General features: G+C 43.5%; 1 protein-coding gene across 4 annotated transcripts in view; it reads right to left on the bottom strand.

Annotated features, from left to right (window-relative positions):
- sdk2b (sidekick cell adhesion molecule 2b) overlaps positions 1–20,230 on the bottom strand; it is an 892,722-nt gene that overhangs the window by 526,585 nt on the left and 345,907 nt on the right. The gene's annotated exons all lie outside the window — the stretch shown is intronic.

The raw sequence follows: 20,230 nt of genomic DNA, 5'->3' as shown, positions 1-20,230 counted from the left end.
AGATGATAATTAAACATAATGTAAAGTTCAAATTCAAACGTTATTTGAATATGTTTCAGTACTGTTTGGAACAGAGGTCAGGTAGATCCATTGACAATGAGATCCATGATTGGTCCAGGTTTACAGCCCCAATCAGGGAGCCCTGGCTGACAGATATAAACAGAAGATTCAGACGGTCAACTCATTCTCGGAACTGGCTTTGAGCTGGCTGTTCAGAGCTCTTGTACTCTGTACATGTAAATGAACAGTGACTTGGTAATGGGAAACCAGCCTTTGTGCAGTTATTTCAGCCTCCTTGCTACTGACCTGCCTTATCTTTTCAAATTATTTGAATAGATTTTTAAGGGATTAATAAAAAATCACATTAAAAACTGAAAAGCTTTGCTGATTGGAGTCTCCTAAACCTGCTGTGCCTGATGGGCATGAAATACGCTTAAATGAGTTGAAGTTTTAATGTTCATACTGAAGTAAATATTATATATTGTGGCTCTGGTATTTCCCTGGACCTCTGATTGTTAACACTGATTTGTACCCATTAAAAGTTGGCATTGACAAGATAAGCATGACATTGAGTGTCATTTCAGGCTTAACAACTATTCAGTCACAAACACAATATCCCACGCAGAGGCACAATCCATGTTCTGTTGGACTGATAAAAACAACAAGCTTTGACATTTTGTTTCCTTTACCTTAATTCATTATCAAGATGAGGGCATTGCTGCTCGGTAGCATATACTGCCCATCGTAATTGCCCACAGGGCAGATAAGAGTCAACCACATTGCTGTAGGCCAGGAGTTACACATTGGCCTGATCAGGTAAGGATTGTAGATTCCTTCCCTAATAAGTCGCTCTTATTGTGGGATTAAAGCACTCAGAACAAGGTTTCAGTTTTAGTTCTGGTCTCTTTTAAGTTAGGTTAACTTGGGTAGAACAAGTGAGTACAATTTGTTTCCACTTAATAGGGAAAATCCAAAGAAACACAACGAAAAACTGCATTAAAGATTGCTCTCCACTGTTTAAAGTTTGATAGTCACCAACTAACATTTCAAGTGAAGTTGGTTTCTTTGAATACTGCACGTCTAACAATAAAATCATTCCTGTATCGGGATACACCAAAGCTCTTGGTTGCCAAATTCAATACTTTTGTGTCAGACTCGAAGAGAATCCTACCACCAACATGATAATGTTGGAGCTAATGCCTCCAAACTGGAGCCTTGTAATCTGAGAAACAAGGATAACAATCAGGGAGAAATGTGCCTTCTTAATGTAACATTAACCAGGCAGATAAAATAAAAGTCCTATTTGGCAACTGCTACAGTTGCAAACAGTCCAGAGGTGGTGTTGCAAGCTGTTGTTGCAGGGGGAAAAATGAGGGGCATTCATTCACATTCACCTGCACATCTGCTAATGTGGTATAATGTATCCGCTGTTCCCGTTCCTCTACATCGGGAAACCAAGCGGAGGCTTGGGGACCGCTTTGTGGAACACCTACGCTCGGTTTGCAATAAACAACTGCACCTCCCAGTTGCGAATCATTTCAACTGCCCCTCCCATTCCTCAGACGACATTTCCATCCTGGGCCTCCTGCAGTGCCACAATGATCCTACCCGAAGGTTGCAGGAAGAGCAACTCATATTCCGCTTGGGAACCTTGCAGCCCAATGGTATCAATGTGGACTTCACAAGCTTCAAAATCTCCCCTCCCTCAACTGCATCTCAAAACCAGCCCAGCTCGTCCCCGTCTCCCTAAACTGGCCTTCCTCCCACCTATCCACGCCTCCCACCTCAAGCCCCACTCCCAACTCCTACCTACTGGCCTCATCCGCCATCTTGACCTGTCCATCCTCCCAGGACTGACCTATCCCCTCCCTACCTCCCCACCTCCACTCACCTCTAATGGCTCCATTCCCACCTCTTTGACCTGTCTGTCTCCTCTCCACCTGTCTTCTCCTTTACAGATAATGGGAACTGCAGATGCTGGAGAATCCAAGATAATAAAGTGTGAAGCTGGATGAACACAGCAGGCCAAGCAGCATCTCCTTTATCCATCTCCTATCTGCCTCCCCCCTCTCCGTATTTATTTCAGAACCCCCTTCCCCTCCCCCATTTCTGAAGAAGTTTCTAGCGTTGAAACGTCAGCTTTCCTGCTCCTCTGATGCTGCTTGGCCTGCTGTGTTCATCCTGCTCCACATCTTGTTACCTCAGATTCTCCAGCATCTGCAGTTTCTGCTATCTCTGCATTCATTTATAGTACTCTGAAGAGAATACATAGCTTCAATGTTTGCTGTTTAAACTGGGGAATGCAATTTATTACTATAACAAAAAGTACTTTACAAAAACTACTTCCCTGTTTCCCCTTTTACAGAAATGCACCTTTTATGTCAGGGAATCAAGGGTTATGAGGAGAAGGCAGAAGAGTAGGATTGTGAAATGTATCAGCCACGAATGAGTGGCAGGGCATACTTGATGGGCCAAATGGCCTAATTCTGCTCCTATACCTTATGATCTTAAGGTCTCTTGAATTACACCTCCAGGAAAATGCATTTGAAAGGACTGAGAACATTTGCAAAATGAAATGAACTTTCCCCACAGTGGTGGGGTCACTCTGACCCCCATCTCCAAAGCTCCTGGTCACTAACCTACTTTGACCTTATAAGCTTCATTAGTAGGACCTTTTTATATGCAGATCCACTTCTGTGATGCTACTGACTGACTTCCATTCAGAACCTCTGAATACACATCAAATTCTCCACAAACTTTATAGCTCTTTATGTTTGGCCACCCATATATAACATTATCTACTAAATTATTAGCAGCTCCCTATCACAGGAAATTTATTGTTATTATTTTGTTAAATAGCTCTGCATTCTCGGTTCTACAGTGTTGTCTAATCAGACTGTGACCTCTATTCACTCACTGAACTCTTTTCAGGTCAGTCCTGGACATTAAGCCATTTTTTAAACATTTTCCATTCAATTTCCCTCCCCATCCCAATTTTGTAACCTCCTTCCAGATATTTGATCCTTTCAGGCAGTATACGTTCGGGGAACCAAATTTGGTCAATATCTTGAGTTAAGATAGTCCTTTATTTCTCAATACGATCAGTGTTTGTACTAGCATTGAACACTTGAGCCACTGTCCCTCTGGTTAGTCCCTGCAATAGGTATGTGTATGCAATGCACAAGGTGCATTATCATCCTCTCACATGCTGTAACTTTCCCAGAGCCTTTCTACTCCAGTGCCCCACTCCCGTCTAACAGACCTGATCACCAGAAATGAAGTTCACTTCATACGGCCTTAAGCAACTTGACAATGCTCTCACTATTATTTCCAAAACATTAGCCTTATCACAGAGATAATGGGAACTGCAGATGCTGGAGATTCCAAGATAATAAAATGTGAGGCTGGATGAACACAGCAGGCCAAGCAGCATCTCAGGAGCACAAAAGCTGACGTTTCGGGCCTAGACCCTTCATCAGAGAGGGGGATGGGGGGAGGGACCTGGAATAAATAGGGAGAGAGGGGGAGGCGGACCGAAGATGGAGAGCAAAGAAGATAGGTGGAGAGGGTGTAGGTGGGGAGGTAGGGAGGGGATAGGTCAGTCCAGGGAAGACGGACAGGTCAAGGAGGTGGGATGAGGTTAGTAGGTAGCTGGGGGTGCGGCTGGGGGTGGGAGGAAGGGATGGGTGAGAGGAAGAACCGGTTAGGGAGGCAGAGACAGGTTGGACTGGTTTTGGGATGCAGTGGGTGGGGGGGAAGAGCTGGGCTGGTTGTGTGGTGCAGTGGGGGGAGGGGATGAACTGGGCTGGTTTAGGGATGCAGTGGGGGAAGGGGAGATTTTGAAACTGGTGAAGTCCACATTGATACCATATGGCTGCAGGGTTCCCAGGCGGAATATGAGTTGCTGTTCCTGCAACCTTCGGGTGGCATCATTGTGGCAGTGCAGGAGGCCCATGATGGACATGTCATCAAGAGAATGGGAGGGGGAGTGGAAATGGTTTGCGACTGGGAGGTGCAGTTGTTTGTTGCGAACTGAGCGGAGGTGTTCTGCAAAGCGGTCCCCAAGCCTCCGCTTGGTTTCCCCAATGTAGAGAAAGCCGCACCGGGTACAGTGGATGCAGTATACCACATTGGCAGATGTGCAGGTGAACCTCTGCTTAATGTGGAATGTCATCTTGGGGCCTGGGATGGGGGTGAGGGAGGAGGTGTGGGGACAAGTGTAGCATTTCCTGCGGTTGCAGGGGAAGGTGCCTTATCACAGACTTTGCTGTCAGGATGTAATGCATTTAAGTGGGCAGAGAAAAATAGAGCTAACGGTAGCCCTTTCTAGGACATGGGGATAATCACAAAGTACAGACGGGAACACTGGATTCCTCCCACGTACCAACTGGTTTGGGCTGTACCTTCCAACCATTTGCAAACAATTGTTAATGTGTATTACCCATGCCAGGGAATTTGGCAACTTGCAAATTGATAGATCTGCCAGTATCCTTCGCAACATCTCACTATTAACTGCATAATTCATCTCACACAAGCCATTGTCAAAGGGACTTTCCGCCACAGTACTGATGCCTATAATATTTTTGGACATCCCAAAATTCATCTTTTGTGAATTCTCCTCCATTATCTGGCAAAAATTATGTTGCTGTTGTAAGTCCCATATCAACTGATTTTTCCATGACCTTGTCTAGGATTGTCTGTTCGTCCTTGTTATTTACCACCATGGATAGACTAAATTTAGCTGACATATTTACAAAGTGTTAAAAAATAACTCAATCATGTCTCATATTTTTAGGGCTATAGCTGGGACATCATTAAATTCTCAGCCGAGTACAGGATTTAAACAGGACGTGGCAATGTCACACTCAAATGTAACTTTCTCAGTAAGGGTTTCACACACCCTCTCAAATTTCCAAGTATCTTTCAGCAGATCCTTTAAATGTTCTAACAAAAGGTGTGAAAACTGTCTACATAACTTTTTGAAAAGAATTATTTTCCTGCCAGCCAGACTGCAATGTCCTGAAGTCACGAAAGCAACTGAGCCAATCCACCCTACTGTAGATGTATAATTGCTACCTAACAGCTCACAATAGAATGAGTCAGCAACCAAAATGGACATGACCCAACTGGCTGGTCATTTTCACCATTCTTATTATGATTTTCCTTATTGTGAGTTCCTTCAAAATTTCTGGGTTTCAGACATTCCTTGCAGATGCTACTCTGGCTCAATGAAAATATCTCTTATTGTTTGGGCACATGAGGTCAGCCACATACGCTTGCCATTCCAGCCCAGCTTTCTACGCTAATCTACAAACTGGCTAAACATATAACCTTCAGGCTGCCAACTGGCAGCTTTGTTTTTGTACTGATGCTTGTGTCTAGTCTCCAGATAGTCTTGAAATTTAGTAACTGTGGAATCCTATTTGTGACATGACGGTTGTTTGAAATTATTGCTTTCCCAAAATTCTTTTTCAAGCAGCTGTTAGTTACTCTAAAAAATAGCTTTTCCCTGAGTAATTGAGCTTCAATCAGTACCTTAAGTTTTCTCTGTCTGTCAAGTCTGTGCATAATCAAATAACTTGAAAGTAAGCAATGGTTCTAGCATCTCCAAATTAAACTTTGTCTTTTTTTTATACAGCCTGGACAAGTCCATAATAGAACTGGGCCTTCTGGCCCAATGGTAGGGACACTATCACTATGCTACTAGAGCCTCAAGAAAACTATTTTTAATCAATGCCTTCAGACATATTGTGATATACCTTTGGCGAAATTCTTCTTGTTAGACTTGAACACGACATTCAGACCCAGAAGTACAGGAACTACAACTGTGCCACAAAAGCCTTCCTTTATGCATCCTAAACTTTCTCCAAATAGCATGCACAAATGCATACTCAACTGAGTAATATGTATAGGAGACTCTGGAATATGTTGAGTATTTTTCATTCCTTGATAGCCACTGCTCCCCAGCAGATCCAATAATAGTTCAGCTGTGCTATTTCAGCCTTCTACAAACTAGTGTAAAGAATGTTTGACAGAAAAAACCCACCAAAAGTCACCACAAATCCTTATATATACACAGCTAATGTCACCACACTGCGGCACAGTGTTGAAACTTGAGCTGTGGACCAGTGACACATAAAACGGCGAAAGAAATTTCACCAGCAATGCTTCCACCATGTCCTCTTGAGCAATGGGAGGATGACTGGTAGAGCAAAGTTTACGGAGGGATATAGATAGTCTAAGCGAGTGGGCAAAGGTCCGGCAGATGGAGTACAATGTTGATAAGTGTGAGGTCATCCATTTTGGTAGGAATGACAGCAAAGTGGACTATGTTTTAAGTGGTAAAATATTGCAGCACGCTGCTGTGCAGAGGGACGTGGGTGTCCTTGTGCATGAATCGTTAAAAGTAGGATTGCAGGTGCAGCAGATGAATAAAAAGGCAAATGGAGTTTTGTCTGCCATTGCTGGAAGGATGGAGGGAGGCTATGCTGCAGCTGTATAGGGTCCTGATGAGGCCACACCTGGAGTACTGTGTGCAGTTTGGTTTTCCTTACTTGAGAAGTAACATACTAGCACTGGAGGGGTTGCAGAGGAGATTCACTCTGTTGATTCCAGAGTTGAGAGGGTTGGATTATGAGGAGAGACTGAGTAGGCTGGGATTATACTTATTGGAATTCAGAAGAATGAGTGGAGATCTTATATAAACATATAAGATTATGAAGGGAATAGAAAAGATCGAGGCAGGGAGGTTGATTCCACTAGCAGGTGAAACTCGGACTAGGGAGCATTGCCTCAAAATAAAGGGAAGCAGATATAGGACTGAGGTCAGGAGGAACTTCTTCAACCAAAGGGTTGTGAATCTGTGGAATTCCCTGCCCAGTGAAGCGGTTGAAGCTACCTTGCTGAATGTGTTTGAGGCAAGGCTAGATAAATTTTTGAACAGTAAAGGAATTAAGGGTTATGGTGAGTGGGCGGGTAAGTGGAGCTGAGTCTCAAAAAGATCAGCCATGATCTTACTGATAGTGGGACAGGCTCGAGGGGCCAAATGGCCTACTCCTGCTCCTAGTTCTTATGTTCTTATATTCTTATGACTGAACAAACAAATACTGGTATCCTTCCTGAAGCCAACTTTATTCAGGAAAAACTCTTTGGAAATTTTTGATGAATTGGACACTGCATCAATATGGTTGAAAAGTATCTCCCTCACTAGATCCAATTTCCTCAACTCTCAAATGACCAAGGGTCTGAGCAAATTGGAAGAAATACTTCAAGGATACACTGAAGTTCTCCATGAAGCATGGCAGCATTGACATTAATGACAGGGAGAGGGCTGCTGCCAGTTTTTCAAAATGGTCATAAATTATTCATCATGTTTTGAGCCATAGTATCTAAATCATGAGGCAGAGCGATGGCAAAGAAGGAAAGGAAAGGGAGCAAGCAAATCCTGAACTCCAGATCCCATATATATATATTGTGAGACACGCCCAAAGATCTGTGCATTTAGAATTGGCCTGTTCAGTCACATAAAGCCCCAGGTCAGAGAATCACCCTCAAGTTGAGGGACAACTGACAATACTGTTGACTCTTGGACTGTGTGTATTCTGCGAGGTGTGTGTGAGATGGAGAAAGAAAGTAAGGATTTGTTAGTGTGTGATAAAGTGGAAGGAGAAAGATTACACATTATGAAGGAGAGATTGTGTCAAAGTCAATGGCTGCAGATTGTGAAATTGAGTGTCTGATATGGGCATTACAATGCATTTGAATGAGAGTGATTATCATTGGGAGACAGAGATAATGGTTGAAGAAGTGGTAGTGGATCATATGTGTTCAAACACAAAGTAAAATTGATTTAATATCGTAAAATGATTTAACATAATGAGTGTGATTCTATTTTGTCTTTTAAAGAGACAACACGAGATGAAGTAAGGAAACTTTTATGACTCTTGGGAAGGTTGTGAGCAGCAGATCCTGACACTGTAGAATTTGCTGCTAATTAAAATTCAACAGCTCAGTATGACTCCTGTAACTATGAAAATCCTCCCCCTGACTTACCGGGCATCCAGCATTATTATTTTTGCTGTAGTTCAACATTATGACCATATATATACAAAGCTCAACATACTTCAAACTGACTGTATGACATTACATCATAATTAAAGGGTGACAAATTACAATTGAAATAGGAGGGAAGACATGAAGTAAACGAGAAAGATAGCTTGAAAAACTGCCAATAGAAACTCCTCAGTATATGGAAACAAATTATTCACAAGCCGTTAGGAATATACAAATAAGCAAAGCAAAGCAAAACATTAAATTCATAAAATGATTTTAACTATTTCCTAAAACTCCTCCTTCCAGCATATTTTGCTTCACTCACTCAGCTAATTACCATATATTGAACAATAAGTTTTTACTCATATTACAGACATAAAAATGGCACCATTTACAGGAAAATGTTAGAAAACTCAACTGGAATGTTAAGGGTTTAAAAAACAATCTATATAATTATATAAGTGTTTTGGTCATAAGTTTGAATTTTCATTAGCAGTAGTTTTTAAGGTGTTATGTTTTGTTTTGTTCATCTTTGCCAAGAATGAACAAGTTTTCCTTATTAACCTGACCTTTCTCTCCTGTTCTCTCTCCCTCTTTGAATCTTACACTGTTCACATTATGTCTTTCTTACACTTGAAAAAAGATTTTGGTTAAATAACAAACAACATAACCCTTGTTTATTCAGGGCCTGTATTAGAATTAGCTTTATTGCGCTTTATATGACTTATCACATTTGATTGAGCAGACTCAGCCTGATAGCTTGCGCTTGGAAGTTCGAGTAGGTCTTCAAACATTGAAGCTATGCCTTTCAAGAGGTCAGAAAAAGCAAACAATGCACTTGCAGAAATACTCGTGTGCATCAAGAGCAAGGGTTATAAAGACATAGATTGCCAGTAGCAGTATTCAATTGAGCAAAGTGCAAGAAAGCTCATTATTATAGTTAATGTCCTTTGGTTTGTCATCAATCAAACAAGGCAGGCTTGTGCTTTAAGAGAACTGGTTACCAAGTCAACAAAAACAGGCATTGCTGGAGAAACTCAGCAGGTCTGGCAGCATCTGTAGGAGGAAAGCAACGTTCATGTCATGAGTCTGGTGACTCTTCAACAGGACTGGCTATAGATTCCAAGATAATAAAATGTGAGGCTGGATGAACACAGCAGGCCAAGCAGCATCTCAGGAGCACAAAAGCTGACGTTTCGGGCCTAGACCCTTCATCAGAGAGGGGGATGGGGGGAGGGAACTGGAATAAATAGGGAGAGAGGGGGAGGCGGACCGAACATGGAGAGTAAAGAAGATAGGTGGAGAGAGTGTAGGTGGGGAGGTAGGGAGGGGATAGGTCAGTCCAGGGAAGACCGACAGGTCAAGGAGGTGGGATGAGGTTAGTAGGTAGCTGGGGGTGCGGCTTGGGGTGGGAGGAAGGGATGGGTGAGAGGAAGAACCGGTTAGGGAGGCAGAGACAGGTTGGACTGGTTTTGGGATGCAGTGGGTGGGGGGGAAGAGCTGGGCTGGTTGTGTGGTGCAGTGGGGGGAGGGGATGAACTGGGCTGGTTTAGGGATGCAGTAGGGGAAGGGGAGATTTTGAAACTGGTGAAGTCCACATTGATACCATATGGCTGCAGGGTTCCCAGGCGGAATATGAGTTGCTGTTCCTGCAACCTTCGGGTGGCATCATTGTGGCAGTGCAGGAGGCCCATGATGGACATGTCATCAAGAGAATGGGAGGGGGAGTGGAAATGGTTTGCGACTGGGAGGTGCAGTTGTTTGTTGCGAACTGAGCGGAGGTGTTCCACCGACACTCTCATCCGCCTAGCTGAACTCGTCCTCACACTCAACAACTTCTCTTTTGACTCCTCCCACTTCCTACAGACTAAGGGGGTGGCCATGGGCACCCGCATGGGCCCCAGCTATGCCTGCCTCTTTGTAGGTTACGTGGAACAGTCCCTCTTCCGCACCTACACAGGCCCCAAACCCCACCTCTTCCTCCGGTACATTGATGGCTGTATCGGCGCCGCCTCTTGCTCCCCAGAGGAGCTCGAACAGTTCATCCACTTCACCAACACCTTCCACCCCAATCTTCAGTTCACCTGGGCCATCTCCAGCACATCCCTCACCTTCCTGGACCTCTCAGTCTCCATCTCAGGCAACCAGCTTGTAACTGATGTCCATTTCAAGCCCACCGACTCCCACAGCTACCTAGAATACACCTCCTCCCACCCACCCTCCTGCAAAAATTCCATCCCCTATTCCCAATTACTCCGCCTCCGCCGCATCTGCTCCCACGATAAGACATTCCACTCCCGCACATCCCAGATGTCCAAGTTCTTCAAGGACCGCAACTTTCCCCCCACGGTGATCGAGAACGCCCTTAACCGCGTCTCCCGCATTTCCCGCGACACGTCCCTCACACCCCGCCCCCGCCACAACCGCCCCAAGAGGATCCCCCTCGTTCTCACACACCACCCTACCAACCTCCGGATACAACGCGTTATCCTCCGACACTTCCGCCATTTACAATCCGACCCCACCACCCAAGACATTTTTCCATCCCCTCCCCTGTCTGCTTTCCGGAGAGACCACTCTCTCCGTGACTCCCTTGTTCACTCCACACTGCCCTCCAACCCCACCACACCCGGCACCTTCCCCTGCAACCACAGGAAATGCTACACTTGTCCCCACACCTCCTCCCTCACCCCCATCCCAGGCCCCAAGATGACATTCCACATTAAGCAGAGGTTCACCTGCACATCTGCCAATGTGGTATACTGCATCCACTGTACCCGGTGCGGCTTCCTCTACATTGGGGAAACCACGCGGAGGCTTGGGGAATGCTTTGCAGAACACCTCCGCTCAGTTCGCAACAAACAACTGCACCTCCCAGTCGCAAACCATTTCCACTCCCCCTCCCATTCTCTTGATGACATGTCCATCATGGGCCTCCTGCACTGCCACAATGATGCCACCCGAAGGTTGCAGGAACAGCAACTCATATTCCGCCTGGGAACCCTGCAGCCATATGGTATCAATGTGGACTTCACCAGTTTCAAAATCTCCCCTTCCCCTACTGCATCCCTAAACCAGCCCAGTTCATCCCCTCCCCCCACTGCACCACACAACCAGCCCAGCTCTTCCCCCCCACCCACTGCATCCCAAAACCAGTCCAACCTGTCTCTGCCTCCCTAACCGGTTCTTCCTCTCACCCATCCCTTCCTCCCACCCCAAGCCGCACCCCCAGCTACCTACTAACCTCATCCCACCTCCTTGACCTGTCGGTCTTCCCTGGACTGACCTATCCCCTCCCTACCTCCCCACCTACACTCTCTCCACCTATCTTCTTTACTCTCCATCTTCGGTCCGCCTCCCCCTCTCTCCCTATTTATTCCAGTTCCCTCCCCCCATCCCCCTCTCTGATGAAGGGTCTAGGCCCGAAACGTCAGCTTTTGTGCTCCTGAGATGCTGCTTGGCCTGCTGTGTTCATCCAGCCTCACATTTTATTATCTTGGAATCTCCAGCATCTGCAGTTCCCATTATCTCTGGCTATAGATTCCAACGTCTTGTCTTTTGTGATGAGCTTTGAAGGAAATAAAAACAAACTTCCAGCTTTCATTTTCCATGCAAAGTGCAAAATCTTGTAAAAACACCACAATTTTTCTTTCGTTGTTTGTAGAAGATGTAACTAGTAGGATTTGGACAACGAACAAAACAGCGTTGAATTCCTGACGATTCAGTAAGACAGTTTTCCACTACAGTAATCAAATCAAAAATGAAATATTACAGACTCTGGCACTTAATGCAAACATCAGTCCACAAAATGAGATGCTTGTTTAACAGTAGAGACAAACCAAAGACCATTAAAGTCAGTATTAATCGATTGATTTTTGGTAATCCTTGTCATTGTGCTTGGTACCCCCAATTACAAAGTGCTTTTATCTTGCTTTGCTTGAGATGTTCACAAAGAAATGCAGCTTTATTTTAATCATCATCTGATCAAATGCAGTGAGTACTAACAGGAATGATCCCATGAAACCAGTAGTTGAGGCTGCCTCAGGCAGTTGACGCGACGACCCTCCAGTTTGGGCTCCTTTAGCTGCAACATAATTGTCAAAAGAGCAGTCGTGAATGGGAAAATTAGAAACCACCTACGATGGCATACAGGCCTGCGGAGAGTTAATAAGGCTTTCAGGCCAATGCACTTCAAGAGATAATGGTTTACCTGCTCTCTTGTTTATTAAAGTGAGCCATATATATCCTTCTTGATAGTTACTAATAAAACATATCTAGATAGGATGACCTTTCAAAATTGTGGCAACATACAAGTTAACTAGCAGCAATGACTGATTGGGCCAAATGGTTTGGTTTCATGATGTGATGTTATGTATTTCCATGTGTTCCAGCAAGTTAGAGAGATTTTTATTTTCCAAAACTGATATATCAATGACCAAACTTTTAAATTAAATGAGAGAATGTTGCTTGTAAACTTAATCATTAAAAATGTTTGCTATCAAATAAAGTCCCCATATAATTTACATGTTAAACCAGAAAAGACATGAACTGAACAGCTGGAGTCACTGTTGCAATTCATTATATCAAACATTAAAGAAACATTTGGCAATGTGATCATCGACCGCAAGAAACTGAAAAGTCCTCAGACGCTTCAAGGCCAAATTTTGAATGCTTGCTCTTGTACATGGTCTTTTCCCTGTGGATACCATAAAACTGGATACAAATCTTCCAGTCCCAACTAAAGAGCTCAAATGCAGATTTCCTAAATATGCCATCGGGGAATCCAGCATCCCTTGCCACAACTAAAAAAAACATAAGCCTTTCTTTCACCTTCCTCTGCCTTTGCATGCAAATAGAAACTTTAAACATTTCAACATTTACTCCTGACGAAACTCCTCTAAACGCTAGAGGTGGGTATAAAATAGTTCATATTGAGTTGGCATACATATACAAAGCACAACTCCTGCTCATACTGCTTCCAGTTTACCAAATGTGCATCTAATATGAGGTCCTGGATGAGCTAGAATAACCTCTAGTTGGGAAGATCATTGCCATCTGTTTCAATTCTTGCTGAAAATTCACTCCCCTCACTACTAGATTATTTGTCAGGGCCTGACAGCAGCTTGCAACCGCGGTGGAACCTTGACAGGTGGGGAGGGTCAGAAGTCTCTCTGGAATACTGGCCCATGGAATCTGCTGCTGGGATGATCCACCGGGTAGTGGCACTGTCCCAGATACCTGTAGAGGCTTAAAGAACCAGAGAATCTCAGTTGGGCTTGGATCCTTCATCGACCAATTATCACCTCCATTCTGCCTTTGGGAACAGGACCTATGAGGTTGCGTAGAGCTAGGATCCTGAATCAGAGATAATGGGAACTGCAGATGCTAGAGAATATGAGATAACAAAGTGTGGAGCTGGATGAACACAGCAGGCCAAGCAGCATCTTGGGAGCACAAAAGCTGATGTTCTGGGCCGAGATCCTTCATCAGAAAAGGGGAGGGGGAGAGGGTTCTGAAATAAATAGGGAGAGAGGGGGAGGCAGATCGAAGATGGATAGAGGAGAAGATAGGTGGAGAGGAGACAGACAAGTTAAAAGGCGGGGATGGAGCCAGTAGAGGTGAATGTAGGTGGTGAGGTAGGCAGGGGATATGTCAGTCCAGGAAGGATGGACAGGTCAAGGGGGTGGGATGAGGTCAGTAGGTAGGAAATGGGGTTGTGGCTTGAGGTGAGAGGAGGGGATAGGTGAGAGGAAGAACAGGTTATGCAGGAGGGGATGAGCTGGGCTGGTTTTGGGATGCAGTGGGGGCAGGGGAAGTTTTGAAGCTTGTGAAATCCACATTGATACCATTGGGCTGCAGGGTTCCCAAGCGGAATATGAGTTGCTGTTCCGACAACCTTCGGGTGGCATCGTTGTGGCACTGCAGGAGGCCCAGGATGGGCATGTCATCTAAGGAATGGGAGGGGCAGTTGAAATGGTTCACGACTGGGACATGCAGTTGTTTAATGCGAACCGAGTGTAGGTGTTCTGCAAAGCGGTCCCAAGCTTCTGCTTGGTTTCCCCGATGTAGAGGAGGCCACAATGGGTACAGCGGATGCAGTAGATCACATTGGTAGATGTGCAGGTGAACATCTGCTTGATATGGAAAGTCTTCTTGGGGCCTGGGATGGGGGTGAGGGGGAAGGTGTGGGGGCAGGTGTAGCACTTCCTGCGGTTGCAGGGAAAAGTGCTGGGTGTGGTGGGGTTGGAGGGGAGTGTGGAGCGGACAAGGGAGTCACGGAGATAGTGGTCCCTCTGGAAAGCAGACAAGGGTGGGGATGGAAAAATGTCTTTGGTGGTGGGGACGGATTGTGGAGGCGGAAGTGTCGGAGGATGATGCGTTGTATCCAGAGGTTGGTGAGGTGGTATGTGAAGATGCTGGGGATTCTCTTTTGGTGGTTATTGCGGGGATGGGGTGTGAGGGATGAGTTGTGGGAAATGCGGGAGACACTGTTGAGGCTGTTCTCCACCACATCGGGGTGGAAGTTGCGATCCTTGAAAAACAAGGTCATCTGAGATGTACCGGAGTGGAATGCCTCACCTTGGGAGCAGATGCAGCGGAGGCGAAGGAATTGGGAATCGGGGATGGAATTTTTGCAGGAAGGTGGGTGGGAGGAGGTGTATTCTCGGGAGCTGTGGGTGTCAGTGGGCATGAAATGGGTATTAGTTTCTAGGCGGTTGCCTGAGATGGAGACAGAGAGATCCAGGAAGGTGAGGGATGTGTTGGAGATGAACTTGAGGTTGGGACGGAAGGTGTTGGTGAAGTGGATGAACTGTTTGAGCTCTTCGTGGGAGCACGAGGCTCTGCCAATACAGTCATCAATGTAATGGAGAAGAGGTAGGGTTTGGGGCCAGTGTAGGTGCGGAAGAGGGATTGTTCCACGTAACCTACAAAGAGGCAGGCATAGCTTAGGCCCATGCGGGTACCCATGGCCACCCCCTTTGTCTGTAGGAAGTGGGAGGAATCAAAAGAAAAGTTGTTGAGGGTGAGAACGAGTTCAGCTACGTGGATGAGGGTATCGGTGGAGGGGGGCTGGTTGGGCATGCGGGACAGGAAGAAGCGGGCAGTCTTTAGGCCATCTGCATGCGGAATGCAGTGTACAGGGTGAGGGTCTTCGGGAGAGTTGTGTGGGAGCAGGGACATTGTTAGTAAGCTGAAAATTGGCGGTCGGTGTCCCACCTTCTCCTCTCATCAGGCGCTGAGTGTCTTTGAACAGGAGAGCACACCACCCAGGTAAATATAAGCAGGCAGCACCATTGTAGCTGCTATACATCGTTTTTATCGATAGACCTGCCTGTAACTGGGTTAGAAAACAGCAGTGAAGGGAGGCCCTTAATGAGGGCCATGAATTAGGGCTTTCTGCTCAGGACTTAATGGCCATGCACGGCAACTATTTGGTAAGCAAAACACATAACCTTTAAGAGAAATTTGGTAAGTTACCATGAAGGAGAAATTAATTGTATGGTATGTAAATTCGGTTGAATGAAATCGGATGGACGGAGGTTTTTGTGGGGCGTAAATGCTCACATAGGGCATTTAGACTGAAAAGCCAGTTTTCAAGCTGTGAATTCTTTGTAATGATATAACAAATTAGCCAGGATTGTTGGAGTAGAGTGTTTTCTATGTGCCGTTTGTAATATTTTCCATCAACATTTCAGTTTGTGATGGTCTTTGAAGGCAGCTGCTTCTTTTGCTGTTTGATCCCAAATGTTCCTCCCTCCCAGCCCATTCTTAGAAGTAGGCAAAATTCTGTCCTTCCACAGTAAGTCACAACAAAAAATTCTGGTAGCCTTTAAGATCTCTATTTCAATGCTGAAAATCTGAACATAGATCTACTCTTTTGTGATGAAGGGTCTGGGCCCGAAACGTCAGCTTTCCTGCTCCTAAGATGCAGCTTGGCCTGTTGTGTTCATCCAGCTGCACACTTTGTTATCTAGGTTTCTCCAGCATCTGCAGTTCCTATTATCATAGATCTAATCTTGATAGATCTTCAGTGAGTATGAATGATTTTCCCTACTGGACCTGGATCACATGTGGGATGTTATCAAATTGCTAGCTTGTGGCATTTGCTGTAGTTTCCCTCCAGCCAGGCTAAATTCCTGGAACCCCCGAGGTTAGCAGCACAGTGCCCACATCTGCACTGCTTGGATTGAATGGTTAAGGAAGGTGGCTTATCATCAACTTCTCAAGGGCAACAATGCTCACATCTCATGAATGAATTAAAACAAAATTGAGAAGAGTGGATTATCGAGGTTTAGTTGCCAAGAGCTTTCATAACAGAATATTACTAAACAGCTTTAATATTGAAATTTAGTTTGTAATTAATTGTAAATTCACAGCAAATAACCCGATACCACTAAAACATTGAGCCTGAAGTTCCAGAGAACTTTACGTACTATTTTGTCTGAAATTTATTATTTTGAGTGGCTTGAGCATTAAAACCATCTGTAGGTGATGCACTCATTCAGAGCAACATTGAAGATTCTACTCCAGCTCTCAGACAAATCATACAGTAAATTTCTCGTCTGACCCCATAACCCTTGCTAAGCATAGTGATGTGATCTCTGTTTCACATGATGCAAAACCAATTTTCAACTCTCTATACAAGGCTGTAAATCTTCAGCAAAACCTGACCTTGGTCTTAAGCTTGCACAAGAATACATTCCTGCACTTCAAATCTTCTCACAAATAAATTCATTCCAAAACAGATCATGGGAGATGAACAGTAAAAGACAGTATAAAATTGAGCTTTACTTCCACCACAAATTTATTTCTAAGTTCTGACAGATTGAAGGGTTTAAAAGAAAAAAAATATTTTCACTGAAGTCCATTGAATCTCTACCTGCTCTCTGAACTGATGCAGGAGCTGTTTGGTAAACCTGTCCAGGAAACACTTCAGGGGAAATGATAAATGTATAATCCTCAGAACACTGACATATTTGGTAATTGAAATCTGCAGTTAATACTTTTCAGCAATGTGCCCACTATGAATCTGTCTCCACGAGGACACTGTCAGTCTCTCCCATGGTCACGACAGGCCCAGCACCACTGACATTAGTCAAGTGCTTCTTTTCTCCAGGAGAATCTTTCTCCTAGTCAGAGATGGAAAGTGTCACAACCACATGCTGTTCTAAGTTTTTCTATAATTCTCCAAAGTTTGCCTTGCGTAGATTGAGACAACATTGATCAAACTTGAACTGCAAGGAACATCATCCTTATACAAGCCCAGCATTGGTGTTTCACACTGACATCGACATTCTAGGGTCCTGGTTAGCCAGCAGTTTTGATTTGATTTGATTTGATTTGTTTATTTGCACATCTATTTTGTTACCATGTAAAGTGCCATTTTAGATTGAAGAGATATTCCAGATATTTTATTATAACAATCTTATATATACTTTTGCAAGATAATTTTCCAGACATATCCTGATTTTAACCTAAATGTGGTTTCCTGATTTTAACCTAAATGTGGTTTCCATCTGGGAATAAGCATAAAGGTTCAAATTACATGGAGGTGGGGGATGGAATACTCAGATATCTACTGAGTGAATGAGAAGCTGTATTATCTTAACTGTACAAATTAATTTTGACTTGTAGATTTTGCACCTTCAAGCTATGCAGAGTGTGATGCACACCCACATGACAATCTCAGCTGTATATAAAGGGACAATTCACAAGTGGAAATTTGAGGTGTTTAAGACATGTGTTGGGGGTAGAGCAAGGGCATTAAGACATTCCTACTTTTAGGAATAGAGAATGGCTGTACTCTTTTCTTCTTGAATTGTGTTCAAAATACAATTGCTTCATGGTTGAAAAACATTGAAAGCATTGAACAAAGTTAAAACAAATGTTTTGCTATAAAGTGATTCATGGTTAAATGGGAACAGTGCATTACAGCATGGCTTACTTTTACAAATTTTCTTTGCAGTGAAAGGACCAAATTTGTATGGAAAGTTAAATCTATTTATAATGAGAACCCAGAGGATTAAGCAGTTATTCTTTATGGATAGGCAGTCTCCTTCAATATGTAATATTTAAGATCATTTTAATTCTACAATGAATTTTACTGGAGCAAGTGATTATTTGTAAAGAAAGATGGTCTTTGGAAATAATCACTTGTTCGAATAAAATAATTTCTTTTCCTTGATACACTTAGTAATTGAACAGCATGAGTCAATCATTTAGTATTTTAATTTATCTTAATGGAAATCACCACACAACTGAGTACAGCATTTTAGGATCACTTTTCACATCAACAGCGTAAGCTGTGTTGCTTTCACTAATCCTATATTAGATCCAGCTGACTGTAAGGTCAGACACAGTGGAACACAGGTAAAGGAAAAGATCATCAAATCGTTCAAGCTGGTACCACAAGTCAGTCAGATCACGCTGCACTGTAGCTATCTATGGTATCACTAGTGTAGCATAAACGTGTGGCCTGTCTATTTTTAAGGGGTCATGGGTTTTAATTCCACTACAGCAGTTAGTTGAATTTAATTTCAATTAATCAATCTGGTTTTGTGAACTAATTTCAGTAATGTTGACCATGAAAGCATTGTTAAGGATCATAAACAAAAGATCTAATGCACTAATGTCTTTTGGAAAGGGAAATCTGCGACCACTATCTGGCCTGACCTACAGCAAAGCAGCTGACTCTTAACACTCCTCTGAAATGGCCTAGCAAGCTACTCAGTTCAAGGCCAATGGGGGACTGGACTCTACCACTGATACCCACACATTAGGAAAGAATAAATGAAAAGGGAAAATTCCATCTCGCTACATTAATTTCATAACTCTTTGCATCTCTGGCTAATAAGTAAATACAAAACTCAATAGTGAAAATTTGAATTGGCTCAGCTTCAACAGCATTTTGTTGACAAAGGCGCAAAATTTCATTGCCACTTGTGAGAAGACAGCTTCAACACCTCAGTACACTGAAGTTGAGTCTACACATCTTGTCTTTATCCAACACTTTTAGCTCCAGCATCATTCTGGTAACTCAATGCTGCTCTCCTCCAAGGTCTAAATTTTTGAGGTGGAGTATTCATGACTTAATGCACAACTTCAGATGGGTTTCAATGAGAGCTTTATAGAACTGCAATGCAGCATCTGTTCCTAAGAATTCCAGCAGTTTTGGCACAGAAGCTAGACTTCCTCAGTTTTTTAAATTATTTGGTGTGCATGATCATAACATTTTAGTAATGCCTGTACTAGGATGCTTGAACCTCCTTGCTCGTCCAGAGTTCTTACCCTCATTCCATTTAGAAAATATTTACTATATTCAAAGAGATCTCAAACTTCCCCGTATCAACTTCATCTGCCAATATTTTTATCTATCAATGTCCTGTTGCACTTTATTTTCTACTGTATTGCCCAAAGTATTATTGCCACCAAGCCATGAAATATTGTTCTCTATCCCTTCACCAGAATTATATAAATATCATTAAGAGCTGAGGCTCCAATATATATCCCTGAGGGACATCATTCATCATATCCTACTGATTTAAAGACATTCCTGTTATCCACTGCCTAACCATTTGCTAAACAAGTTTGTAAGTTGTCTCCAATTTCATGAGTTCCAACTTTTAATGATACTCTCTAACGTGGAATCATGTTGGATGTGCTCTAAAATTGATAGAAAATTCCTTACCCACCACACTGGTCATTTCCACAAAAATTTCAACTATGTTCATTCGACATCAATTATGTTTCACAAATCACTTTGGTTCTGTTTGTATGTGTCTAAAGAATCAGTCATTCTGTCCTTTGTAACAGCTTTTAGCAACTTTGCCACAATGAAAGTTTGCAACTTAGAATGTTACAGCACTCACAGATAACATCAGGTGTCCAGAAACAAGAACTGCAATTGTATCAGTTGAGCTATCAAGATTCCAAATTGACATGACAAAATCAGTGAGACATGTCCTTCCTCGGAAAGGGTAAATGAAGTGATAAACATTCAGACAAAATTCATATTAGAAAGGCAAGGCTGACAGTTGGCCGTTAGGCCAGGCAGATTGATTTTTCCATCCTTAGAATAGGATCTTGGATGCACTGACAGAACTTATCAATTGTATAAATGGAAGGTCATGACACTGTAACTCCAATTCAGAGATAATCAATATGCCATCAGTGCTTC

This window comes from Stegostoma tigrinum, chromosome 22 (genome assembly GCF_030684315.1).
Source record: "Stegostoma tigrinum isolate sSteTig4 chromosome 22, sSteTig4.hap1, whole genome shotgun sequence".
NCBI lineage: Eukaryota > Metazoa > Chordata > Chondrichthyes > Orectolobiformes > Stegostomatidae > Stegostoma > Stegostoma tigrinum.
Note: the sequence above shows the minus strand (reverse complement) of the source record. Positions and strands in the feature narration are given on the sequence as shown.